The sequence below is a fragment of the Gopherus evgoodei genome, chromosome 5 (genome assembly GCF_007399415.2).
Source record: "Gopherus evgoodei ecotype Sinaloan lineage chromosome 5, rGopEvg1_v1.p, whole genome shotgun sequence".
Classification (NCBI taxonomy): Eukaryota; Metazoa; Chordata; order Testudines; family Testudinidae; genus Gopherus; species Gopherus evgoodei.
Genome location: NC_044326.1, coordinates 7974828 through 7986659, shown reverse-complemented (window position 1 = coordinate 7986659; position 11832 = coordinate 7974828).

Genomic DNA, 11832 nt, shown 5'->3' with positions numbered 1-11832 from the left:
TCCAAGATCTTTCTTGAGTGGTAACAGCTAATGTAGACCCCATCATTTTATATTCATAGCTGGGATTATGTTTTCCAATATGTATTACTTCAAATTTATCACCATTGAATTTCATCTGCTATTTTGTTGCCCGGTCACCCAGTTTTGTGAGATCCTTTTGTAGCTCTTCACGATTTACCTGGGACTTAACTATCTTGAGTAGTTTTGTATCACTTGCAAATTTTGCCACCTCACTGTTTATCTCTTTTTCCAGATCATTTCTGAATATGTTAAATAGGACTGGTCCCAGCACAGACCCCTGGGGGACACCACTATTTCCCTCTCTCCATTCTGAAAACTGACCATTCATTCCTACCCTTTGTTTCCTGTCTTTTAACCAGTTACCAATCCGTGAAAGGACCTCCCTCTAATTCCATCGCTGCTTACTTTGCTTAAGAGCCTTGGGTGAGGGACCGTGTCAAAGGCTTTCTGAAAATCTAAGTACACTATATCCACTGGATCTACCTTGTCCACATGCTTGTTGACCCCCTCAGAGAATTCTAGTAGATTGGTGAGGCATGATTTTCCTTTACAAAAACCGTGTTGACTCTTCCCAACAAATTATGTTCATCTATGTGCCTGATAATTCTGTTCTTTACTATAGTTTCAACCAGTTTGCCCGGTTCTGAAGTCAGAGTTACTGGCCTGAAATTGCAGGGTCACCGCTGGAGCCCTTTTTAAAAATGGGTGTTACATTAGTTATCCTCCACTCATTTGGTACAGAAGCTGATTTAAATCATAGGTTACAGATGACAGTTAGTAGTCCTGCAATTTCACATTTGAGTTCCTTCAGAACTCTTGGGTGAATATCATCTGGTCCTGGTTACTGTTTAGTTATCAGTTTGTCCCCAAACCTCCTCTAAGGACACCTCAATCTGGGACAGTTCCTCAGATTTGTCACCTAAAAAGAATGGCTCAGGTTTGGGAATCTCACTCACATCCTCAACTGTGAAGGCCGATGCAAAGAATTCATTTAGTTTCTCGGCAATGGCCTTATCCTTGAGTGCTCTTTTAGCATCTCGATTGTCCAGTGGCCCCATTGGTGGTTTAGCAGGCTTCTTGCTTCTGATGTACTTAATTTTTTTTTGCTATTACATTTTGAGTCTTTGGCTAACTGTTCTTTACATTCTTTTTTTGGCCTTCCTAATTATATTTTTATACTTCATTTGCCAGAGTTTATGCTCCTTTCTTTTTGCCTCTCACTGCTTCTTTTACTTTGTTGTTTAGCCATGGTGACACTCTTTTGGTTATATTACTATGTTTTTTCATTTGGGGTATACATTTAAGTTGAGCCTCTGTTATGGTGTCTTTAAAAAGTTTCCATGCAGCTTACAGGGATTTTACTTTAGGCGCTGTACCTTTTAATTTCTGCTTAAGTAACCTCATTTTTGTGTAGTCCCCCTTTCTGAAATTAAATGCTACAGTGTTGGGCCGCTGTGGTGTTTTCCCCGACACAGGGATGTTCAGTTTAATTATATTATGGTCACTATTACCAAGCAGTCCAGCTATAGTCACCTCTTGGACCTGATCCTGTAGATTGCCCGGTGGGGATAGTCTGGGCCAAAGTTCATGACTGTATGCGTGCATGCATGTCAGTAAAACATACATGTTTATTTAGGACAATAATAATTGAAAGAAAAAGCTAGGCTGGCTTGGTGTATTTAACATGCACTATATTCATATTAATGACCCAACTGCTTGTGTCATAGAGTGGAATGTAGGCTCACAAAATTTGCAGATGACATGTAGCTGAAGGGGTTGCAAGCACTTTGTAGAGACAGAATTGGAATTCAAAACAACTTGACAAATAAGAGAATTGGGCTGAAATCAACAAGATGAATCTAATTGAGTAACAACTTCCTTTAAAATCCGAAGTCTGAAAGCTGACATGCATTGTAGATACAAATAGCCATAGGCAATCCAGCATGAAGCAAGCATTGGTGAAATCTATCATAGGGTGTGCATGTGAGGGAAATGGGAGTATTATATGCCAAACAAGGGTTTAACTACACACGAACCCAGTATAAATCCTGCATTCTTAATGGATCTTGTAAAGTGACCTTCAAGGTTGTTTTTTTATAGACAGCTATGTCTATAAGGCTAAATCTGTTGGTGTCTTTTTGTGGCTGAGAAGTTAAGTCCCTATTGCAGAAGGCCTGTGTAAAAGTATGGGGAACTGAGCGTAGCTTTTTACTGTTCAGATATCACATTTGATTGTTTAATACCCAGGATTGGTTAGAGAGAAAGGACTGAGAGATCTCCAAGGGCTCGGAAATATCTCTTACCTTTTATGATATGGTTTGTATGTGTCTATCCCCCCGACTGTATTTGCAAAGAGACCATTTTCCTTAGCTACAGAATTTCAACTGGAAAACCTGTTTTTGAGGCCAAATTTGCAGCCACTTCCTGCACAGAATTCCTGTTGAAGTTGATAGGAGTCCACCATGCATTAGGCCTCAGTCCTGCAAACGCACTTAACATTACTGTCATGAGTAGTCCCACTGGAATCAATGGAACTACTTGCATATATAAAACTAAGTGTGTGTAAAGGTGTTTGCAGGATTGGGGCCGTAGTTGTCTACCAGGTTAGTAGGCTATACATGAATTCTGAAAGGATTTCCCAATTCTTCTATAGATACGGCAGTGAAAATGTTAAATGTCAACTTCACTGCTTTGTGGAGTAAATTGAGGGGACTGTCTGCTGGAATATCATGGCCTCTGTCTCTGAAGAGCAGTGTACTGGGTATTGCTGAGAGATGCTATCAAGTCTTTCCAAATAATCTGTGGATTTACTGCTGTGCTGAAGCTAAAAATGGCCATGGTGTAGTGTTGTCAGTAAGTCTATGACACAGCTATGTCGTTATGTGTATATCCATGAGAGCTGATCTGCACAAGTGTCCTGTAGTATTTGTGTAGATAGCGGTATGTTTAACTAACATGACTTAGCTCTTTGTAAACAGGGATAGTCAAAATTAAGACTCACACTCCACCCCTCTTGCTATTTGGGTTGAGATCCAATGAGTCCTTACGGCCCTCTTCAAAAACAGCAAACATCCATGAACCCAGCACATTATTTACCTTACCCTTGGAGCCTGGTCCTGCAGTCCTTACTCAAGCAAAGCTTCCATTGACACCACTAGGAAATCAGCCTGAGCAAGGACTTTATGGTGGACCCTTTAGACTGGAATTTTCAAAGGAGCTAAGGGAGTTAAGTGCCCAAATCCTATTAAATTTCAGTGAGATGGATCCTAAATCTTAGGCCCCTTTGAATATGTCAGCCTCATAGTAGGATTTGGCAGCCATTGCTTTGTGCAATTCAATCTCCTAGCATATGCATCTCACCAAGTACCTTGGACCTCCTCGGCATGGAGTCCATGGGCGTGTTGGGGGTCGCTGGGGTGTGAGATAGGCAGTAAGAATCCAGCCCATAATCTTGCAGCTTATTGGCCCTGTCTAGAGCAGAGCCCTTTGATTCTGGTGCAGACTTACATACTGATTTTGTGACAGCACGTGCACTATTAAATACCCCTGGGGGAAGTTCTTGTCTCCAAGTGCTGCAGTTCCTATATGACTGACCCAGTTTTATCTGTCCACCAAGCTCACCAAGGCCTTCTGTGCCATAGTGCCCTTCAAAACTCCCCCAAGAAATGCACAGACCATGTCATAGCCAAATCATTTGCCAAACTTGGTGATTTTCTAATTAATTCATTAGTTGAATTAGAACAGTGTAAACTAAGGTTAAATCAGTAAAAGAGAGACATTTCTGGGGCATGATTGAAGGCAATAGGCAAGTTGTCACTGATGTCAGGAATGGGCCCATTGTGAAGATAGCCGTATGCCCTCACCTCACAGCACGAACCTCTGCCAGTGGTCCTAGAATGTGACTTAGCTGCTGCTGTGGTGGCGGCTTTTTTAATGTACTCGACACACACAGCCTTCCTAGTAAACACCAGTTGGGTACAAGGTGGCTTGGGCACAGACTAGTTCCAGCAGAGAGAGTAACTCCCTGAAAGTCCTCACTCAGACCTGCCCAGACATACTAATTACCGAGGCTATAGATCATCAGTGTGTGTGCCCATGGAGATGTCTGAATTCCCTGTAGGTGGAAAGTACCTGCCACGTTTTTGTTAAAGTTATGAACAGTTGGCATCTTGGAATCACTTTAACTGGAGGAACTGTACTTTCTCTCCCCCCGCCTCCTCTCCCCCCAGGACAGTTATGTTGGTGGTGTTATGCCCACATCTGCCATCCCGTGAGACTTCTCAGGATAGGAACTTTGATGGGAGTTTAAAACACAGTGGGCCTGATTGTGATCTCATGTAGCCCTGTCTTACACTGGCAACGCTCTAATGGGTCTGATTCTTCTCTCGCTGCCAGCAGTTTCATACTGGTACAACTCCACTGGCTGCTGTGGAGTACTCCTGATTTACACCGCTGTAGCTGATCATCAAGAACTATCTGACTCCCAAACGCCTTCTTTCTAAGGAGCAAATTGTAATCATTGAATTATCACACGATGGCAGGGAGGGTAACTGTGCAGACTGAAAAGCCCTGCTCCTGGTAACACAAGTGGGAGCAGATTGGGGCCATTTGTCTCCCAACGATATTTAGACCAAACATGCCCAGTCTGCAAGCCAAAATGTGATGATTTTTTTCACCCAGCATACACCCAGTGGGATCTGAAAGTCAAGCTGGATTCTTCTGGCCTCTGTCAGCATCTCCAGGTCTCTCTCATCCTGCAGTGGAGACTTAGCTGAACACCTTAGCTGTTGTATCAGTGGAACAGAATCCAGTTTGCCCTTTGAAAGCTCTGTGCAACCAACAGTAGAGACAGACTGGATATGATTCTGAAGACAAAAAGGACTGTTGTTCATGGGGCCATCTGCCTCTTGAAAGGTGCTAAGCACCCTTTAACTCCTGCTGAAGCTGGTGTGAGTTGTGGGTGCTCAGCAAGTCCCAGGATCGGGCCCTCATATCAGTGCCATGTTTCATCAATGGCCCTGAGTCTCCATTCACATGAGCTTGACGCTGACATCATTGAGGTCATTCCTGATTTAAAGTAGTGTAAACAAGTGAAGAACTGAGCCTATTGACCTCCCCCTAGCCAAGCCTTCTTAGCTTTCTTACACTGGGGCCCTGCACATACTCTTCCATGTCCCTGCCTCTTCGGAAATGCCAGGACTACTAGTAACAAGAAACCTTATGCTAAATCTCTCCCAGCTTGTAAATCCATCAACTTCAGCAGAGTTTCTCCAAGAAATGGCAGCACTGCAAAAACAGGCCAACCCTTTTCTCCCAGCTGTTCCTTTCTGTAGCTGTAGTAACGTTTTATGCCGACTTCATTTTGAATCATTTTTTTTACAGGAAGTTTTAATTTTTTTAATCTTGTATTTATTTTGTTGGAACATATCTGAAAATGCTTTTTCTGTAGACATCCATTCCCTCCCTGTAAGACACCGTTACAACCCAGATTGCTTCTCTGTCAGCGTGTGCGTGTGTGGGGAGGTAGATTTTAAATTCAAATGATGAAACGTGAGGGCTCCATTGAAAAACTGTGATGATTCAAACACCCTAGAGCCTCAGTCTAGAAGGGGGAGGAGGGGAGAAAAAATAGCTTCCCAGTGGCCAGCAGCTTAACTGCCTATGAGGTTCAGACACAGCTGAAAGTGGGGGAGAGGCTGTTCTCTAACTTATACCAGGTCTATACTGGTTTGTCCCCACTGACTTCAGTGGAGTTACTCCTGATTTGCACCAGAGTAGGTGAGGTCAAAATATGACACACACAGTCACCTCTGCCATTTCAGAGTGGCTCAACAAGGGGCCCATGTGGCCCTGCTGTGTCACGTGGAGGGAGTGCTTCTCTGGCCCCATGCAGTTCTGCTACACGAGACATTCCTGACACTGGCAGATCTCCCAAGGCTGGATGTGCATTTGCCCTGGGGAATATAATGCCCCCTTGTTTTGGCTGCACCAACCATAGCACTCTGCCCAAAGCCAGTCACGTGGGAGAGGAGAAGGGTGCGTCCTGACCTGGGAGAGGCAGGGCTCTTTCCATGAGTCATGCTTTCTAAAGTTAGAGAGTTGGGCACTATTGGCATGCAACTCTGAGTAAAGCTCCAGATTGGCACTAAAATGAGCTCCTTGTCGATCATCCCCTCGCAGTGACATGGACCAATGCGACCTTGACAAGTGACCTTTCTTATCCCTTTGGTGAAGTTTCATTATTTGCCTTTTGCAAAATGTGCTCTCTCCAGCCTGGGAGTGGAGATTTGCTTCTGCAGCACCTGGAGATGTGGTTTCTAGTGATTTCACAAGTGTACAGCCTTCATTAATCCTAACATCAGTAACTGCTATTAACTTTGTAAATAAACTTTGACCGAAATCCTGAATTTTGGGACATTGGCCAAGCTGTAAGTTACACTCTTAAATAAATGTGCTCATTCCAAAAGCATGATGGTGTTTGACTTCCTGAATGCTATGATGCATTCCCGGACATACGTGCATGTGAGTGAGTTGGGCGGGGATTCCTTGGATGTTCCCAGTATGGAAGAGAGGGTTGCAGTAGGAAAAGGTGGAGAAACCCTGCCAGTGTCAAAAGCTTCAGCATGAGAAGAGTATCCGCTGGCTTCGCCTTGGCTGGCTGGGTCAGTGAGGCTCAGTACTGGGGAGCCCTGGTGAAGGACATAAATTCACACCGTGTAGAGGTCAAGCATAGGAGTTTGTTACACACAGCGCTAGCAGAGTGTCACCTTGCTTATTAGGCTCAGAGACGCTGTCAATTAATTGATTACAATAGAATATATAGATTTTCCATGGGTGGGGGAAAGTGATGGGATAGGCAGTTCCACACCCCGGAATAGGTTTTGCAGCAAGACAAGGTAGCACATTAGCCAACGGTTAACAGGTTACATAATGTCTCTGCCTGTGGTCTTAAGTTAGCAAGTTAACATTTAATTAATACTTTATATATGTTGAAGTTTGATATGGGGTCCATAGGAATGAAGCAAGTCCTTTGATTGTCCAACAGGTACATTGCTAGGGGTTAAAGCAAAGAAACAGTGAAAGTATATGGCAATAAAGACTTTTCTGTGTGTCTAAAGGCAAGGCATTGGTCCCCTTGGAAGGGAGGTGGAAGGATGCCATATCTTATACTGATGTGCCAACTTTTCACAAACTCAAGGTTGGATCTGTGGGAAGAACATCTCCCTACAGAAGGAACAATCACAATAGGAACAAGGATTCTTTGTTCAATCTGCAACTCTGAATAAGACACAATTATTTATTTCTTAGCTCCAACACCTGGCAATTTTCTGACCAGGCCTATCTTAGCAAGCAAGGCTTTCTGTTTACCCCAGCTTTCTCTTAGCTGATCATTATTTGCTAGGCTTCTGGTTCCTTGACCATACTATGGACTTTGGGTCTGGAAAAGAGCTGGCACAATCCATAGACCTGGTTGTTATATAAAATGCACATGGATTTTAACCCTTCACCTGATTGTTCAGACTCAGGGGCACCACTGATTGTCCAGAGGGTTTGATGCCCCTTTTGGATAACTGAGGGTGTGATGTATCCATCAAAGTTTCTAGCAGGCTCTGGCCCTTTGGGGAGGGGAAGTGATCTGTTAACTGAAGTATTGTTACCCAGGATGCCACATGCACAGTTAGCTAATTAATGGTGGTGTGACCATGTACAGGCCTCAGATCATGATCTCATGTCCTGGCATTTTAGACTTCAAGCTGTACATCCTCAAGGGCATGATGGGGCCACTGGCTTGTTTGTGCATTTACAGCAACAGAACATTGGAGAAGCTAAACATACTCACCTAACCTAGATGGGTCTATTCTCATTTCTTTGCTCTCAGTCTTGAAGGGAGTGAAACCACAGTTGCCAATATCCCATAGAAGTACTGAAATGCAGGAGGTTCTCAGCCTCTTCCATCCCAAAACCATCTCACCAGCATTCCTCTTCACTGCCATACCCTGGGTCTGTTGCATTGGTTCCCACTGTACTTCAAAGGTGTTTCCTGCAGTGCTTCGCAGGGGACACCATGGAAATCGGAGCTAGTGTTTACAGGATGCTCCTAGTGTCTGAGGACCCTCTTGTTGTAAACGGTTAAGTGAATCCACTCCAGAACAAGACCAGAAATGTGGAATGGGAATCGGGACAGAGTCCCTCAAGGCCAACCAAACTCCCATGCTGAGGTGTGCTGAACTTGGAGAATGATTCACATTAACCAAACCTTTGTGCCAGTCATCCCAGTGCCATCACATGATGGATGGAACTGTCCTGCCGCCCATCGTTGCTATGAAAAAAATGGCACCATCCAGACAACAAGCATGTAGCTTGGCATCCTGGTGCAGATCTACAGATATGTTGTACAATCTGGATTTAATGGGTTTATACCATAATAGATGTTGGCCTGTTCTATTACAGGGGCACTCACCCTCTCCATGATTGTGGGCATACTGCCACATTGTCATATTCTGATGTGATTCTGATGTGCTGAGTCAGCCAACACATTCTAACTACAATTGGTAAGATAATGCTCAGAAACAGTGTTTCTTCTAAGAATAAATATCCAGATGCTCTTCAAGAGACTGTCCAAGTGGATTCCACTCTTGGAACATGTCCGCCCCATGCAGGTGAGATCAGATTCCTTTTGGCCAGCAGTGTCTTGTGGAGCTACACCTGTATCCTCGGTGCCCTGACCCTCCCTCCACCCTGCCCCAAGGCATAAAGGAAGGAGTGGGCCCTCCCTCAATTCCCTCTCCTCCAGGCTCTACTACTGCTGGGTAAGAGGGAACTGGAGCAGCATTATCCCATGCAGCCTCTTAAAGCCTCAGACGCAACACGTGCGGATCAACGGACATTATTATGAACAGTTCTGGCTCCAGCACATGGCGCACATGCACACCCATGTTTGGAATCCAGATACAGAGCACACATCTCGAAGAACCTCCAGTTACAGTAAGTAACCTTCTCTTGCACACATACAAAATGGGAAATGACTGCCTAGGAAGAAGTGCTGTGGAAAGGGACCTGGGGGTCATAGTGGACCACAAGCTAAATATGAGTCAACAGTGTAACACTGTTGCAAAAAAAAAAAAAAAAAAAAAAAAAAAGCAAACATTCTGGGATGTATTAGCAGAAGTATTGTAAGCAAGACACAAGAAGTAATTCTTCCACTCTACTCTGCGCTGATTAGACTCAACTGGAGTACTGTGTCCAATTCTGGGTGCCACATTTCAGGAAAGATGTGGACAAATTGGAGAGGGTCCAGAGAAAAGCAACAAGAATGATTGAAGGTCTTGAAAACATGACCTATGAGGGAAGATTGAAAAAACTGGGTATGTTTAGTCTGGATAAGAGAAGACTGAAGGGGGGACATACCTTTTCAAGGACATAAAAGGTTGTTACAAGGGGGGGGGAATTGTTCTCCTTAACCTCTGAGGATAGGACAAGAAGCAATGGTCTTAAATTGCAGCAAGGCCAGTTTAGGTTGGACATTAGGAAAAACTTCCTAATTGTCAAGGTGGTTAAGCACTGGAATAAATTGCCTAGGGAGGTTGTGGAATCTCCATCATTGGAGATTTTTAAGAGCAGGTTAGACAAACACATGCCAGGCATGATCTAGATAATACTTAGCCCTGACTTGAGTGCAGGGGGCTGGACTAGATGACCTCTCGAGGTCCCTTCCAGCCTGACACTTCTGTACAAGTAGCCACACCCATTGGCATAAACCTGGACCTAACAACACTACCCTTTGTGTTTCTCACACTGACTAAGCTACTGCTCACTTCTCTGGAAGCTGAGCTTAGGGGTTGCCCGGAAACCACAGTGGGGAAATATACAGAAACCCACAAGCCAAGCAGAGCCAGCTGGTGCAGGTACATCGTGTCAGCCCTGCACTAATGGCCTGTTGAATGCTGGGCATGATCTGAGGCCTTCACCCTTATGCTAAGAGAAACAATTGAGCTCAGAACCAGCTCTCTGCTCCCCTCATGCTGCCCTGCTCAGGGACATGGCAGCTCATAGACCCCCAAGCTTCCTCTGGTGGTGGGCAAACAAGGAAGTGAAAGGCCCCTGAAACAGAGTGAACTTCTACAGCGGATCAAGCTGAGCCCAGCTCTCTCCCTCTGCAGCTCACGCTGCACATCACACCTGCTTATGCAGCTTCCCCCTCAGCACCATGTCAGAACAGCACCCAGCACAGCGGTGGGGAGCCAGCCTCAGAGGGGAAGGGAGCAGAGGCTCTGTCTCCTAAAGGTGATCCTGATGCCTCTTGAATGATCACGAGGCTCTCAGCTATTTACAGTGATGAGCACACCTGTAAATGCCTATCAGTGAAATTGCTACGTCCCTTGGCCCTGCCTCCCAAATCTGGGTCACTTGTATGGAGCCCCTTATGCAGCTCCCCCTAGAGTGGCTTGAAAGGTTCCCCCAGCTGGGATTGCAATGATGCCTGAGACTCAGCTGAGATCGGTGGAGCAGCCAATGCCATCATGGCTGCCCGTGGCTCAGCCTCTGCCCCAGAGGAGCAGCAGTTGTAACAGGCAGTGACATTTCATGGCTGTGCTGGCAGCAGCATGTAAAGTCTCATCTGCCTTGCTGACGCTCCCGGCAGGGTGGAAACCAGCACTGAGTAAATGTCACTAGGAGCCCTGAAGTGCAGCACTGACCTCCACCTCCTGGCCCAGGCGCACAGGCAGCTGCGACTTACAGCAAACAGATTAAGGCTCTGATGGCGCGGCTATGAGGCAGCCTCCTGGAGGCCACAGCCACCCCCCTCTCCTTCCCCAGCAAGGATCTAGGGATGGGCCTGAGACACAGGCCCCAGTTGGTACAATCAGCCCCTGCTGAGAGAAACCTAGGATCTGGCTGGCAGTGATTCTGCAAGCCAGTGTGAGCAGTGCCTGCTCTACTCCAGGGCAGAGCCTGCTGAGATCCACAGGCTGTAGGGGGGCAGGGAGGCATTTAACCCAGTGATCCTATGATTCATCTACTTTAAGGCTAGACAGGACCATTCTGATCATCTCGCTGAGCTGATTAACACAGGGTGTAGAGTTCTCCCAGTAATTCCTGCATGGAGTGTGCAGCTACTAGCAATGGTCAAGACAGTGAGACTATGCTGGGATGCTGACTGTTTGCTGCTGTAGCCTAGTATTTGATTTCCCAGATCCCTCTCTCTACGCTGCCCACCAAGTGTCGGGGAGAGGAAAGCAGGAAGCCTGATCTATTGATTAAAGCACAGGACAGGGCCTCAGGAGAGCAGGGTCCTATTCCTGGCTCTGCCACTGGCCAGCTGGGTGACTCTGGGCAAGTCACTCCCACTCTTTGAGGCAAGGTTCCCCATCTGTAAAATGAGGCTGGTGCTTCCCTGAATTGCAGGGGTATTTGGAAGCTCAGTTTCTCCACGTACTTTGAGATCCTTAGACAGAAGATGCTCTAGATGCATTATTAGTACCTTTGGGGAAAGTGTCCCACCCACACACAGCATTTCCTTAGCATCCTCTCGCATCTCGCTGTTCCCCTCGCTACACACAGTACTAAAGCAATGCCCCGCGGAAAGCTACTAGGCTGCAGGGTTTGGAATGGCTCCTCCTTATATGGCACTCATCACCACAGTACTTGAGTAGCTCCTCACCCTCCTGAGGATTTTATCCTCCCCACACCCTGTGTGGCAGAGAGGGAGATGATATCCCTTGGTAACAAATGGGGAACTGAGGCACAGGGAAACTAAAGGACTTGCCCAAGGTCACCCAGCAGATCAGTGGAAGGGCCAAGAATTGAACC